Source organism: Somniosus microcephalus, chromosome 4 (genome assembly GCF_052327205.1).
Source record: "Somniosus microcephalus isolate GS21.2 chromosome 4, FLI_Smic_1.0, whole genome shotgun sequence".
In the NCBI taxonomy this organism is placed as follows: Eukaryota; Metazoa; Chordata; class Chondrichthyes; order Squaliformes; family Somniosidae; genus Somniosus; species Somniosus microcephalus.
In genome coordinates, this window is record NC_140990.1 from 273,472,619 (window position 1) to 273,488,073 (window position 15,455).

Sequence of the window (15,455 nt, forward strand, 5' to 3'; positions counted from 1 at the left end):
AATGTTAAGCACAAAAGAGAAAAAAATGTTTTATAAAGGCAGCTTTAGCAATGGAGGAACTATGGAAATGAGGCCAAGAATCTCTGGATTATTACCTGAGCCACGAGCGAATTTGGCTAGGACAAATAAAATTAGAGAGTTAAATGCGTGGCTCAAAGACTGGTATGGGAGAAATGGGTTTTGCTTCCTGGGACACTGGCACCAGTACTGGGGCAGGAGGGAGCTGTTCCGTTGGGACGGGCTTCACTTGGCCAGTGCTGGGACTAGAGTCCTGGCGGATCATATAACTAGGGCTGTAGAGAGGGCTTTAAACTAACTAGTCGGGGGGAGGTTCCTAGAGAGCAAATAATACAAATGACAACAGAGAAGGTCATAGACTTAGGTAGCAGTGGGGAAATTAAAAACCAGAGCATGTCCGGAAGGGGCAGAAGGTATGGAGTAAAAGGTAAAGTAATAAAAAGGGCAAAAGCAGGAACTAAGTGTCACAAAACATATTTGAAAGTTCTCTATCTGAATGCACGTAGCATTCGTAACAAAATAGACGAGTTAATGGCACAAATAACTACAAATGGGTATGATCTTGTGGCCATTACAGAAACATGGCTGCAGGGTGACAATGCCTGGGAATTAAACATACCAGGTTATTTAACTATCAGGAAGGACAAGCAGGAAGGAAAGGGAGGTGGGGTGGCTATGTTAATAAAGGGAGGAATCACTGTAATACAGAGAAATGTAAGAAATCACACAACACCAGGTTACATTCTTACATTTGTCCACCCCAGTCCAACTCCGGCATCTCCACACCATACAGAGAAATGATATCGGGTCAAAAGATCAGGTTAATGAAACAGTTTGGGTGGAGGTAAGGAATAATAAGGGGAAAAAAACAATAGTGGTCCTAGTCCATAGGCCTCCGAACAGTTGCAAATTTGTTGGACGGAGTATCAATCAGGAAATAGTTGAGGCTTGCAATAAGGGAACATCTATAATTATGGGGGATTTGAACTATCATTTTGATTTGTCCAATTAATTTGGGCAGGGCTGCCTTGAGGATGAGTTCATTGAGTGTATTAGGGATGGGTTTCTTGAGCAGTATGTAACTGAACCAACCAGGGGGCAAGCAACCTTAGATCTGGTCCTGTGTAGCGAGACAGGATTAATTAAAAATGTCCTAGTAAAGGATCCCCTTGGAATGAGTGACCATAACATGGTTGAATTCCATATTCAATTAGAGGGTGAGAAGGTTGGATCTCAAACAAGCATGCTAAGCTTGAATAAAGGAGACTATGAAGGTATGAGAGCGGAATTGAGTAGAGCGGATTGGGAAAATAGATTAAAGGGTAAGACGATACATGATCAGTGGTGTACATTTAAGGAGTTATTTTACAACTTCCAAAAAAGATATATTCCACTGAAAAGAAAAGGGTGTAAAAGAAAAGACAGCCATCCGTGGCTAAGTAAAGAAATTAAGGATAGTATTCGACTAAAAACAAGGGCATATAAGGTAGCCAAATCTAGTGGGAGGATAGAGGATTGGGAAAACTTTAAAAGACAGCAAAAAATAACAAAAAGATTGATTAAGAAAGGGAAGATAGATTATGAAAGTAAATGAGCAAAAAATATAAAAACAGATAGTAAGAGTTTTTATAGTTATATAAAAAGAAAAAGGGTGGCTAAAGTAAATGTTGGTCCATTAGAGGATGAGACTGCGAAATTAATGGGGGGAAATATGGAGATGGCAAAAACACTGAATATTTTGTATCAGTCTTTACAGTAGAGGACACTAAGAATATCCCAACATTGGACAAACAGGGGGCTATAGGGGGGGGGGGGGGGGGGGGGAGGAGCTAAACAGAATCAAAATCACTAAGGAAGTGGTACTCGGTAAAATAATGGGACTCAAGGCGGATAAATCACCTGGACCTGATGGCTTACATCCTAGGGTCTTGAGGGAAGTGGCGGTAGGGATTGTGGATGCATTAGTAATAATTTTCCAAAACTCCCTGGACTCAGCAAAGGTCCCGGCAGACTGGAAAACTGCTAATGTAACACCCTTATTTAAAAAGGGCAGTAGACAGAAGGCTGGAAACTATAGACCGGTTAACCTAACATCTGTGGTAGGTAAAATTTTGGAGTCCATTATTAAGGTGACAGTAACAGGACATTTGGATAATCATAATTTAATAGGACAAAGTCAGAATGGTTTTATGAAGGGGAAGTCATGTTTGACAAATTTGCTGGAGTTCTTTGAGGAAGTAACATATAGGGTGGATAAAGGGGAACCAGTGGACGTAGTGTATTTAGACTTCCAAAAGGCATTTGACAAGGTGCCACACAAAAGATTATTGCTCAAGATAAAAAATCACGGGATTGGGGGTAATATTCTGGCATGGATAGAGGATTGGCTATCTAACAGAAGGCAGAGAGTTGGGATAAATGGTTCATTCTCAGACTGGCAATCAGTAACTAGTGGTGTTCCGCAGGGGTCGGTGCTGGGTCCCCAACTCTTTACAATCTATATTAACGATTTGGAGGAGGGGACCGAGTGTAACAAAGTTTGCAGATGATACTAAGATGGGAGGGAAAGTAGTGAGTGAGGAGGACATAAAAAACCTGCAAGGGGACATAGGCAGGCTAAGTAAGTGGGTAGAGATTTGGCAGATGGAATACAATGCTGGAAAGTGTGAGGTTATGCACTTTGGCAGGAAAAATCGTAGAGCAAGTTATTATCTTAATGGCAAGAAACTGGAAAGTACTGAAGTACAAAGGGATCTGGGGGTCCTGGTGCACAAAACTCAAAAGGTTAGTATGCAGGTGCAGCGAGTGATTAAGAAGGCCAATGGAATGTTGGCTTTCATTGCCAGGGGGATAGAATATAAAAATAGGGAGGTATTGCTTCAGTTGTACAAGGTATTGGTGAGACCGCACCTGGAATACTGCATACAGTTTTGGTGTCCATACTTAAGAAAAGACATACTTGCTCTCGAGTCAGTACAAAGAAGGTTCACTCGGTTAATCCCGGGGATGAGGGGATGGACATATGAGGAGAGGTTGAGTAGATTGGGACTCTACTCAATGGAGTTCAGAAGAATGAGAGGCAATCTTATTGAAACATATAAGATTGTGAAGGGGTTGGATAGGGTGGATGCGGGGAGGATGTTCCCAATGATGGGTGAAACTAGAACTAGGGGGCATAGTCTTAGAATAAGGGGCTGCTCTTTCAAAACTGAGATGAGGAGGAACTACTTCACTCAGAGGGTGGTAGGTCCATGGAATATGCTGCCCCAAAAAGCTGTAGAAGCTACATCATTACATAAATTTAAAACAGAAATAGACAGTTTCCTAGAAGTAAAGGGAATTAAGGGTTACGGGGAGCAGGCAGGAATTTGGACATGAGTCTAGGTTCGGATCGGACATGGCCCGGTGGGTAGCGGAGCGGGCCCAGGGGCCATGTAGCCTGATCTTGCTCCTATTTCATGTGTCTAATTCTGTTAGATTCAGGAGATAGTTCTGTGATAGTAGATTGGCGGTTAGGATCAGATCAGCCATGATTTTATTGAATGGCGGAGCAGGCTCAAGGGGCCGATTGGCCTACTCCTATTTCTTATGTTCTTACGTAATATCAATAGATGAAGGGCAAGAGTTTGGCTGTTTTTGTTAGAACAAAGAAAATTACATGGTGATTTGATAGTGTTTACAATAATGATTGTCCAGAATGGGACAGAGTGATAGAAACAGACTGTTGTCAGTGATTGAGGGGCTTAGAACAAGGGGATAACAATTAAACACAGATTTGGGACAGAACAGGATAAAAACTTTTTGCACAGAGGGATGCAAGTTTGTGAAATACATTACAGAAATCAGTGATTGAAGCAGAGACCACGTCACCATTTAAGAATAGGTTAGATAGTTGGTGGAAGGAAAAGGGGGTTAAAGGGATTTGGGAACAGAACAGGCACATGAAATTAGAACTACCGCTCGTATCGATGATAAACATCAACAAAAATTCGTTAGGCCAAAGGCCTTTTCTCTTTCTAATAACCTAAAAATTACAAGAGGTAAACACTGTTGGTAAGACAAAACAAATGTAAAGAAAGTATGACAAACAATTAAAAGGAGCAGGGTTTTAATTACCTTATTCAATAGTATGGAGTAAATCAAATAGTTGTGACCAGCCTTTTACACGGCAAGTTGTGATTATTATAGGTATGTATACAATCAGAAGGGAGTTGATGAATGCATTAAATGAAGAATAGAATGAGAGAAAAAAGAATGGGAAGAAACTACCCTGGTGAACATCCAACCTAATAGAAAAAAAATGAGCAATCAACTAGAGCACAAATGAGTGATTTAGGCAGAAACTGGATGAACATACACCAGCAATTTCCTCAGGGCTTCTCCTGCTCCACCACCATAACTTCAGTGGATATTTGGCATAAACAAGGTTTCTGGTGAAGTTATAGCGACTGCGCGGGAGAAACTCAATGAAATACCCAGCAATAGTTTTAGTAGGATGACACAAGGAAATACCAATGCAAGGGAAATTGGGCAGTAGTTAGAAAGGCAAGAGATTACCTTTCTTGGGGATACAATGAACATTCATAAATTTCCAATTGGGATGGGTGGACTGGGGTTGACAGTAAAGACAGCTCTGAAACAGAAGGAACAGTTCCTGGAATGTCAGAAAGACAGCAGTTGACACTTCTTTGCAATAAAGTTACTTTCAACTCCCAATAGTGGATTTATAGAAGTTACAAGCAGCAAGATTGCGGCTTCAGAATAATTGATACCCCAGATGCAATAGGTAGAATTTTTACAAGAAACAGAACAGGCATGACTGAACCGAAAAAATAATGACAAATCTAACAAGATGAAAAGTGAGGTATGAAGACTTCTTTGCCTGCTCGAACATCAGTACTTCACTGGCACAGAGAGAGAGGTAGAGAAAGAATACCTGGCACTAAATTGAGTGTATAAGGAGAAGTTCAAAGGGGAAAAAACCTCAGGTTTGACAGGAGATAAAATGCATCAAGTCCACTAAACCTCAACTCACTCTTCTCTAGGTTGGCACTAAGTTTTTAAATCACTAAAAGAAATCTCGGTTGTATTTAGTTTAATATTGAAAGTTTGGATTTCGATTTATATCGACTTAAAATCCAGCATGAGCAAATGCCACCTGACCCATCAAGCTCTCTACATCTAGAGTCCCGGATGAGCTGCATTTTCCTCCAATTAAACATTAGGAAGACAGAAGCCACCACCTTTAGGGGCTGCCCTAAAGTTCCATGCCAATAATTCCATTCCAGTCCCTGACCAGTCTCAGGCTGAACCAGACACTTCACAAACTGTGCCCTACTTCTGTCCTTGACCTCATGTCGACGTTGCCTCGAAGCTGCCCAGCTCGGTCGGTCCTGCACACCCCAGGACTGGCTTTTCCAATGTTAAATTTCAAACATGCACGAAACGGTGACTGGGCTGCGCAACCACTTAAAGGGGCAGTGCACCCAAAAAAGTTTCATGGGAACATTCCACCATGTCCTCTCCATCACAAAGACTGTCTACTTTCACCACCTTAACATTGCCAGAGAGGGACAGACTGAATGTACAGGAGCTCCACTGCTATTGTATCAGACCTTGGGTCGGTAATCTGAGGTAGTGTGTGTACGGGGTGAGCGACAGAATGAATGGAGAGAAGGTCCACTTGGGAGCCTTTTAGACCCTTAACTGAGCTTCTGACCAGATATCTTCTACATCACGAAGACCACCTACTTCCACCTCTAATATCGCCTGTCTCCACCCCTGCCTCAGCTCATCTCCAGACTCATGTCAACACTCTCCTAGCTGGCCTCCCAACTTCCACCCTCCATTAACGTGAGCTTTTCCAGAACTCTGCCAGCCATATCCGAACACACACCAAGTCCCACTCACCTATTAACCTATGTTCGGTGACCTACATTGGTTCCCAGTCCACCAATCAGTTGATTCTAAACTGCTCACAGAATCACAGAAATCACAGAAACCCCACAGTGCAGATAGAGGCCATTTCGGCCCATCGAGCCTGCACCGACACATATCCCACCCGATCCCCGTAACCCCTTCACCAACACATATCCCACCCTATCCCCACGTATTTAATCCCCCTAACACTAAGGGTCAATTTATCATAGCCAATCAACCTAACCCGCACATCTTTGGACTGTGGGAGGAAACCGGAGCACCCGGAGAAAACCCACGCAAACACGGGGAGAATGTGCAAACTCCACACAGACAGTCACCCGAGGCTTTAAAATTCCTCCGTGGCCTCACCTCTCCCCATCGTCCTCCAGCCCTACAATCTTCCAAGAACTCTGCGTTCCTCTAACTCCGGCCTCCTTTGCATCCCCCACTATTGGCTACTGTGCTTTCAGCCATCAAGGCCCCCAAGCTCTGGCATTCCCTCCCCAAAGCTCTCCGCCTCTCCACTTCTCTTTTAGTACCCTCTAACACCTACATTTTTGGCCACAGCTCCTAATATCTTTGGCTTGGGTGTCAATTTGTGCCAGATTACACTCCTGCGCAGCATTGATGTTTTCCCACAAGAAAGGCACTATATAAATGCAAGTAGTTGTTGTTGATGGTGGTATACATAATTAGCAAATAGAATCATGAGGGGTAAAATGGCTTTTTTTTGTGCTGTGATTGGCAGCACGGTGGCATAGTGGTTAGCACTGTTGCCTCACAGCGCCAGGGACCCGGGTTCAAATCCGGCCTCGGGCGACTGTCTGTGTGGAGTTTGCACATTCTCCCCGTGTTTGCGTGGGTTTCCTCCGGTTTCCTCCCACAGTCCAAAGATGTGCGGGTTAGGTTGATTGGCTATGATAAATTGACCATTAGTGTTAGGGGGATTAAATACACGGGGATAGGGTGGGATATGTGTTGGTGACGGGGATCGGGTGGGATATGTGTCGGTGCAGGCTCGATGGGCCGAAATGGCCTCTATCTGCACTGTGGGGTTTCTGTGATTTCTGTGATTTGTTTGTTTGACGAATTATTAAAAGCAAATGATCAGAGGTTTATTGGATTCTGTCTAAATATGGGTCTGAAGAGAATCTACTAACATTCTGTATTCAATGCTTCACTGTTCAGAAACAATGGAGGTAATTTTAACCTAACTCACGCAGCAGGAAACTGAGGATCAACTGTCCATTTTACGCCCCGCCCAATTTATTTTCCATTAAAGTTAATTTTGTCCAATCCGATCCAGTCAATTTCCTGCCATGAGAGTTAGGTTAAAATTACAACATTCCCCTTCTCTTGTCAAAGAATATAAGCGAATTTACCAAATTAAAATGAATACAGATGAAAACCTAAAAATCTAAAAAAGTTCTAAACAGCACACCACCTCTCCTTGTTCAGCTGTGTTCAAACAGAACACTGCCATAATTGGAGTGAAACAGATTCCTCCTTTGACAAATTTATGAACTCTTGCACGTCAACTTACCTCTAAAATATCCTCCAATGTCATCCAAGATCAGCTGGTAACATTCTAGCCTCACTCCAAGACCTCAGCATAAAATAAGTTTGTTCTTTCAGTGGATGGCCAGCCTTAATCTTCAGGTGAGTGGGTATTACCATTGAATTTCATTAGTTACTCACATTACAAAGCACAACATTACTATCACTGCTTATTCAAGTTACTGGGAAAATGTTATCAGTCAATGTACGAATCACATTAAATCCCCAGAGATGCTTAACAAATATATTTTATTGACAACTCAGTTGACTAGAAATGGCATTTGGAGCTTAAACTGGATAGTTGATAATCTGGCAGTTGGGAATAAAGCACGGCCACTTTGGCTATTACTCATTCACACTCTCCTATAGCCAGCTCACTCAACTTCAGTGGTTTATCCTCCAGGTTGGCTACCATTTAGGTGTTAAAATAGTTGCAAAAGCTAAACAAGTGTATAAGTAGGTTCCCCAAGTGAGCAAAAAATCACCATTTAATGTAATTCTAAACTATACAAACCAGAAGATCTCAACTTTGATGCATAATTTGTGCTAAGTTAGCTGATTCTTGGCCAGAGCAGAAGTTGGCATGAACCAATTGGCCTCAGTTTCCCAGGCTAGAGAGAGAGTAAAGTTCAGCCGGATTCCTGAATCCTGTCCAATGACCCTTGCAGGTCTTGAGCACGAGTGGAAATAATAATTCCAAGCCAAACATAACAGTACAGCCTTCAATTCTTCGACTGCTCTTTCTGGGAATAGGTTGAGTTCAACACGTTGAAACTCTCCACCTAGTGGCCCAAACTGAGAATAGGAAAAATTCTCAAAATAGATGTAGGGGGTTTTGGTTTGGGGTTTGTGTCCGGTCAGTCAGTCGTGTGCCTGAGCTGCCCCAGCCCCGTGCAGTTTGAATCGCTTCCCCTTTGGTTCTGACCACCGGATTTATTTACAAGTAGCGATACAGACAAACGAGACCAGTGATTCGGTGCAAAGAAAACCAATGTTTATTAATGAGAGAAGTCACACAACACCAGGTTATAGTCCAACAGCTTTATTTGAAATCACAAGCTTTCAGAGCGCTGCTCCTTCATCAGGTGAAGTGAAGAGATGCATATAGGCACAGCATATATAGTCAGAGAACACTGCCAGATGATTACAGGTAATCTTTCTAACTGCCCTTTGTCACACCTCGACAGAGAGATAATCACAGCAATCAAAGGTGTGAATGGTGTCCAAACAGGTCAGTCAGGAAAACATTACATCAAAGAACAATGAGGTGGGGTCACAAGGGGTCAAATGTTGCAGATGCTGGGGTCTGTATAACAAAAAAAAAAAATTTTTTTTGCTGGAAATCACAGCAGGTCCAGTCGCATCTGTATAGAGAGAACAAGCCGACGACGATTTGAGTCTGGATGACTCTACGTCAGGTGGGGTTACATGTAACATGACATGAACCCAAGATCCCGGTTGAGGCCGTCCTCATGAGTGCGGAACTTGGCCATCAGTTTCTGCTCGACGATTTTGCATTGTCGTGTGTCTCGAAGGTCGCCTTGGAGAATGCTTACCCGAAGATCGGAGGCTCCCACGTAGAGTCATCCAGACTCAAGTCATCGGCGGCTTGTTCTCTCTACACAGATGCGACCGGACCTATGATTTCCAGCAAAAAAAATTTTTTTTTTTTTATTTGTTTTTTTATACAGACCCCAGCATCTGCAACATTTGACCCCTTGTGACCCCCACCTCATTGTTCTTTAATGTAATGTTTTCCTGACTGACCTGTTTGGACACCATCCACACCTTTGATTGCTGTGATTATCTCTCTGCCGAGGTGTGATAAAGGGCAGTTAGAAAGGTTACCTGTAATCCTCTGGCAGTGTTCTCTGACTATGTATGCTGTGCCTATATGCATCTCTTCACTTCACCTGACGAAGGAGCAGCGCTCTGAAAGCTTGTGATTTCAAATAAAGCTGTTGGACTATAAACTGGTGTTGTGACTTCTCACATTTGTCCACCCCAGTCCAACACCAGCATCTCCACACCAATGTTTACTAAAAGAGAACAATTACTATACAGAGAAAATCACTATGGATGCAACACAATTACACTTAACGGGGGAGGAGAAACGGACACATCGAGGGAAAATGACTAGAATGACACTTTAGCAATTCCCTTTAACTCCCACCCTTTACACCTATCTAGGTTATCTTGTGATGGGCCAGAAAATTGATGCTCACCAGTCTAGGATGTTGAAACGCCTGCTCCATGCCCTGTTGCCTGCCGATGTCTTAGGTTTTCACCACCCCAAAGGAGATACCCCAGTAATTTAAACATAACTGCGGGTATTCTACTTCCCTGGACGGGCTCTTCGTCGACGGTCCTTTTTGCTGGGTTGATGGTAAGGCACGGCACCGGATTCAAGGCAGGAGAGAGAGAGAGAGAGAGAGAGAGAGAGAGAGAGAGATACGGCTTCCCGAGGGACTAGTTATAGCCTTCCCGGTAGCCCTTATCTCCTGCCAGATCAGCTCATTTCTTTTGTCTAATCTGGACGTATTGAAACTTATACAAAAGGTACCGATCTGGGCCCATCGACCTGGATGGCCGGTAATCGGTTTTACTGATCTCAGTGTTCCCCTTTGTCCAACTGGTTTCGTGATGGGGCCATTCCAGTCTGAATGCCCCGTTGTTAGTTTGTAAACAGTGTTGATGTTCTCTAAACAAAGGCCTGAATGCTGCTCAGCTTGTCCCACTACATATTCAATAGGCCCCGACTGCTGTTGATTGTTTGTGCAAACAACCTTGATGGCTTATAATCAGAGGCCCAAATGCCACTGGGTTTGCTTCTAATGCATAAATGCAGAAGGTCTGTCTGCATTCGAGTTCTGGAAAGTTCCTTCTCACAGTCATCAGAATACAAGCTATCAGTCCAAACTGAAACTTACAGGCTTTTGCCATGAGGCTGACCGCAGCCATCTTGTTGTGCCCTGGATTTTAAACTCAGTCCAACCAGGGTTTCTTTAATAAACCAAAAGTAAATCTTCGGGGGAGACATGAAATTTGCGAATCCTTTCAGTCCCCCCTAGGATACTGAAACTTGCTTGAAGTGTCCAGTCAAGGTGAGCAACATTTCTGACCCCCCCACAAACAACCTTCCCCTATATTTATATATCCACGATCCCCCGACACATAGATTTCCCCTTACTTAGAGAAAACTGTAATGCGCAGCAGGTATCTATTGATAGAAAATATAATCTGTTACAATAATCCAAGCACGGAAGGGGTCCAATACCCCTGCACTACTTAGGACATCATAAAACTTTATTACAACACACAATCATTAATAAAATTATCAGGCCAAAACCATATTTATTAAAAATAACAAACGGAAGGAACGAGCTTTATTAAAAATAACAAACGGATCTGCCATCACTCGGCAGCGATATGACACAAAGCTCACACGGGTGTTTCTCCTTCCGCCCGGGCATACCGGTCCTTCCACAACCTTTGCGCTTTAAATTCTACCTCGGGGCCCTTTCTCCTACACTGGACACAAACCAGGTAGAGGACGATCCCTAGCTTACAGACGACTAAGATGTGGGATACAATACAATCCAGGAGGGGACCTCTACTTTCAAAAACGTCCCACCAGGGTGGGGTCATAATAGCTAAAATGTCGGCCCCTAGCTGTACAGTCTTCTATTCCAAAGTGTAGAAGTGCTTTTGTGATACTAGAACGGCTTTTAATAATTTGGTAAGGTGCTCTGGGAGAGGGGGAATCGGGTAACCGAAGTGGGCGACATATTTTTGGAGGTGGGTAAAACTCTCCTCCACAGTGAGGTGAACAGTGGACGGTTCAGAAATGGGGACAATTCGTGTCTGTGCCACTTGAACTTCTGCCTCGGGTTTGAAGCAGAAACAAACAAATGTGTGCACCCCCTTGAATGATTCCAATGTTCTCCACCCTGTATACCGGTGGGGGTTGGGCCATCCCGCCCATGACCGGCATTCTTACAACGATCCCCATGACAGTGCGGTTGGAACGCCCACAGTCCACTGGGACTGGTAGGCCCCAGAAGCTAACCGGAGCTGGCACAGGCTTAATGCATTCTCAAAAGGGTGGAGAGCTGCAAGGTGTTTGTTGCTGATCCAGGAGGGGACTAAACCTTGTTTTAAATCCTCCAGATTACTGCGGCCCTCGCCCAGCAACCATGCCCCGTACAGCACGCACACTTCATTCTGTCCTTCCTGATGAGAGCATTTACCGTCTTTGCATGTTTTTCCAGCTCCGCTATGATCTCCTTTAAGTGGAGTGTCATGGCCTGGTCTTCATGCAACTCAGAACTTACCACCTTATTCTCATCAGTTAAAATACCCTTTAATTGCATTTTTAGACCATTAATCTGGGTCTGCAGCTCGATGTCATCTAAACTGTTGATGACCGAGGATCCCGTGTTAAAACCAGTTAAATCATTAAGAACACCCCTTCTTTGCCTCCCAATCCCGTCCCAAATCTCATGGTCAGTATACAATTCGGTCTTGTTGACCTCCGAAAAGTCAAATTCATGGAATTTTCGAAACATCTGTTAATAGGGCTTGATACAATTTGGCAGTCTCTGCGGGGCACCACGCGGGCAAGTGTACCTCAGGTGAGGTTTAAAACCACCGAGGCCACCACGTAATGCACCCCTTGGTACAGCACCTGGTCTGTGGGTACTAGCACCAGGCCATTCCCTGGTCCCTTGGTGGTGGCGGGGCATCCCTCTGCTACTGTCCGTGACATCGGGGTCGGGGGCGGGTCACTAGTTCAGTGGCATTAACCGAGATTGGGGAGTACGGGATTGCGCATGCGTCCTGGCGGGACTCCCAGTCCATCCGCCTCCCGTTATTTTGCCACTGGCTGCGGAAAATGATGGAAACGCTTGTGGGGCAGACTTTCACTGATCCCCACATACAGACGTAGATCCCCTGATCCGGATCCCACCATTTATCCCAGCACACACTTAACCCTCCCTGGGTCCCTGTAATGGTCCTGTGAGTGTCATTCCCTAACCTTTCCCACTCTACCCTGGGGTTCCCCATGTCTTTGCTTAAATTTGAGCCACCACCACCTATCCAGAGGAACGTCCCCTTTACACGTCAAACATATTCTTTTGCCCACGGTGACGCTAATCCTTGGGGGTGACAATTCGTATCCTCGGGCATTGGAGGGAGGCCTCCCCATATGTGAAGCCAGTCTCGCTAGAATACTGGGTCGAATTGGATCCCAGCCATCCTGGCCAGCTCCCCTCGTGGACATACGAGGTGATTTCATCCGCCTCTCGTAGGCCACTTCCGTCGTGTGCTAGGGGCGCTCTCTTCCCTGAGCATCCGAAGATATGATGGTCCTCGACATCGCCCCTTCTCGCGAGGCTCAGCCCGAACAGGGCGAGCAGGATTATGCCTCTGCACATTTCGAAATTCTGAAAAAGACACAAAAGCATCTAGCCAGGTTCCCTGGAGGCTCCCTGGCTCAGGGGGAGGTGTGATCGGGTCCCGCGACCTCGGCTCACGTAAACAGCACTCTGGAACAGTTTCATACTTAAAACTTAGACGGCCGGTTCCTTACATAGAATTAAATTAAAACACCCTAACTTAACCTCATACACATTACTAAACTTAAACAAAGCTATGTACATCTGCCGCCCGTCTACGAGCGGCCAGCCTAATCTCTGTTAGGACTGTTGCAGGCTACTACCTGCGGCGAAGCTGGACCAATCTCCACTTCTGGTCCCTCGCAGCTTATGGCTGCTGGCTGGGGACCTGTCTTTCGGCTTCTCCGACACGAGAGGCCGCCCTTTTTAACTGAAGAGCCGGTGACCATATTTTTCTGGGCTGGGGTGGCCGAGGAGACCTTCTAGGGAGTACTACCAGTGGGGCTACCCTGGCGAGCGGACCCTTGGCTCAGGTCACAGTTCTTGCTGGCTGGGGGCCTTCTCCCTTGGGTCCCTCCCCTCCCAAACCTGAACTGGGGACGGGCAACCCCTCGCCACCAGGGGATTCAGGATAATTGTTTATAATTCCTTTAACAGCAATGTAGTGCAACCGGGGGCTGCACCTTTAATGTATCTGTTAACTGTACTATGGCTTCTTTCCTTTACTCCGTGTGATGACATCATGCCGCCCGTCACGTGATTCCCCCAACGGCAGGAAGAACGTGATGACATCATGACGTCAGTGCTCGGAACCTTCTAGCAGTTCTAGAGAGGCTTTCAGCAGACCTATTTGTATTGTATCCAGCAGTTTACTGTTTAACTTAGTTTGTTCATTAAATTTTTATTGTTTTTGATTCTCTGCGTCGATCGCAATTCTTCAGCTAGGAACCTCCGTTCCTACAGAGTAATATTTAACATTTTAAGAACTGCCTCCAACTATGGCATAAGGCAACAATAAACTGATTTAGGCAGATTAAATAATTACCTTACTTAAGTACTCATACCAGTTGATCATTTCTCAATGTGACATTCTATCTTGCACTGGTGACAAACAGCACTGAAGGCAAGAAGTATACTAACTGGATCAGAGGTTTCAAAGTTTTCGGCCCAAATTTCAAACCTACAATAGAAAATGTTTGGCAAACACAATTATGTAATCTGCAGTAGAATAACTTATTGGGGGAGAAATTCCTGGAAACTTGCACTATTGTAATGGCACGTCTACATCAGAGTCTGTTTTAAAGAAAAAGAAAATTATGGAGCTAGTGACTTGATTTTTATGGATTTCAAGGATTAATCAGTCTAATTTACACATGTAGCCTTAAAACGGTCTGTAACTTGCAGTGAATGTATCTCAGGCATGTTGTTTTAGACAGCATTATTGTCATTCATACACAATGCAGAAAGTGGTTCAACAGTGGCAAAATTTTCTCAGCCCAATTAGCTAATTAGAGAAGGAACTGCTAATGCATGGGTAAAGAGACAGGATTTCCATCCAATCAACCAGGCAGAACAAATTAATTTATGGAATCAATTAGCCTTGAAAGAACATTACGTTACTTGGTACAAGTCATGTCTTACATTTATGAGCTAGTGAGAGAAAAATTATGGCAGACCAGAGTGCCGGTAAACAAAAATATTTTAATCAACACGTACCAAGTTGCAAGCAAGTACTGTATCGCCAAGTTTTGGATGGGAGAGTGTTGCAGGGGACACTTTGCTAGGTCTTCAAAAATCAGGTAAACTAGAATAAATGCATTATCCTCATCTCATGACATCTTATCCTATACTACACATACATTATACATATTTTTTTCATCCACCCTCTCTTGTTTCTGTCTGGAGACATTTCCTTTTCTATACCATAGGCACAAGAGTATCAATATAATACAATGAGACTGATTAAAAACACAACTAAGTAACTAGTTGCTGTTGGGGGGAAATTGGAGCACACATGAATTAACGGTGATGATGAAGTTGTCCTAGTGTAGAGCTGTTCAATGCCATCAGTGCAGAGAACAAGAGGTATGCTTCTTTATTATCCATTACATCAAGTGAAACACCTATTGTTTAGGCTTCAGAGCACAGCATCTACTCTGATGCTTCATGGCAGTTTCTGGGATTAAAGACAATTTGTATAGCGCAGTTAGCCTCACCGTTATTCTCCACGCAAAATCAGAGCCAATATCTTTGCATAGTCTATTTTTTGATTAGTTGTATAAAGCAAGCATGACCAAAAGAATATCACCTATTGCCACAGAAATAACAGATACAGGATTTTATTTGCACTTTGCAAAAACAGTTTTTCCATCATTAAATCTCTGCAAGAACACTAATCCACAAAATACAAAAATTTAACAGGTCAAAATTCAAAGTAGCTTCTCCCATTATTACTTTGAACATTGCAACACATTATACCAAACAGATTTTAATGCACACAACTACTTCCAAATACTAATCATTCAATGCAAGTTATTAATACAGGTAGACTACCCTTTATCC

The 15,455-nt window shown here is 43.8% G+C and overlaps 1 protein-coding gene across 1 annotated transcript in view; it reads right to left on the bottom strand.

Moving 5' to 3' along the window:
* Positions 1-15,455, bottom strand: part of grb14 (growth factor receptor-bound protein 14) — a 293,218-nt gene that overhangs the window by 219,144 nt on the left and 58,619 nt on the right. The window lies entirely within an intron of this gene.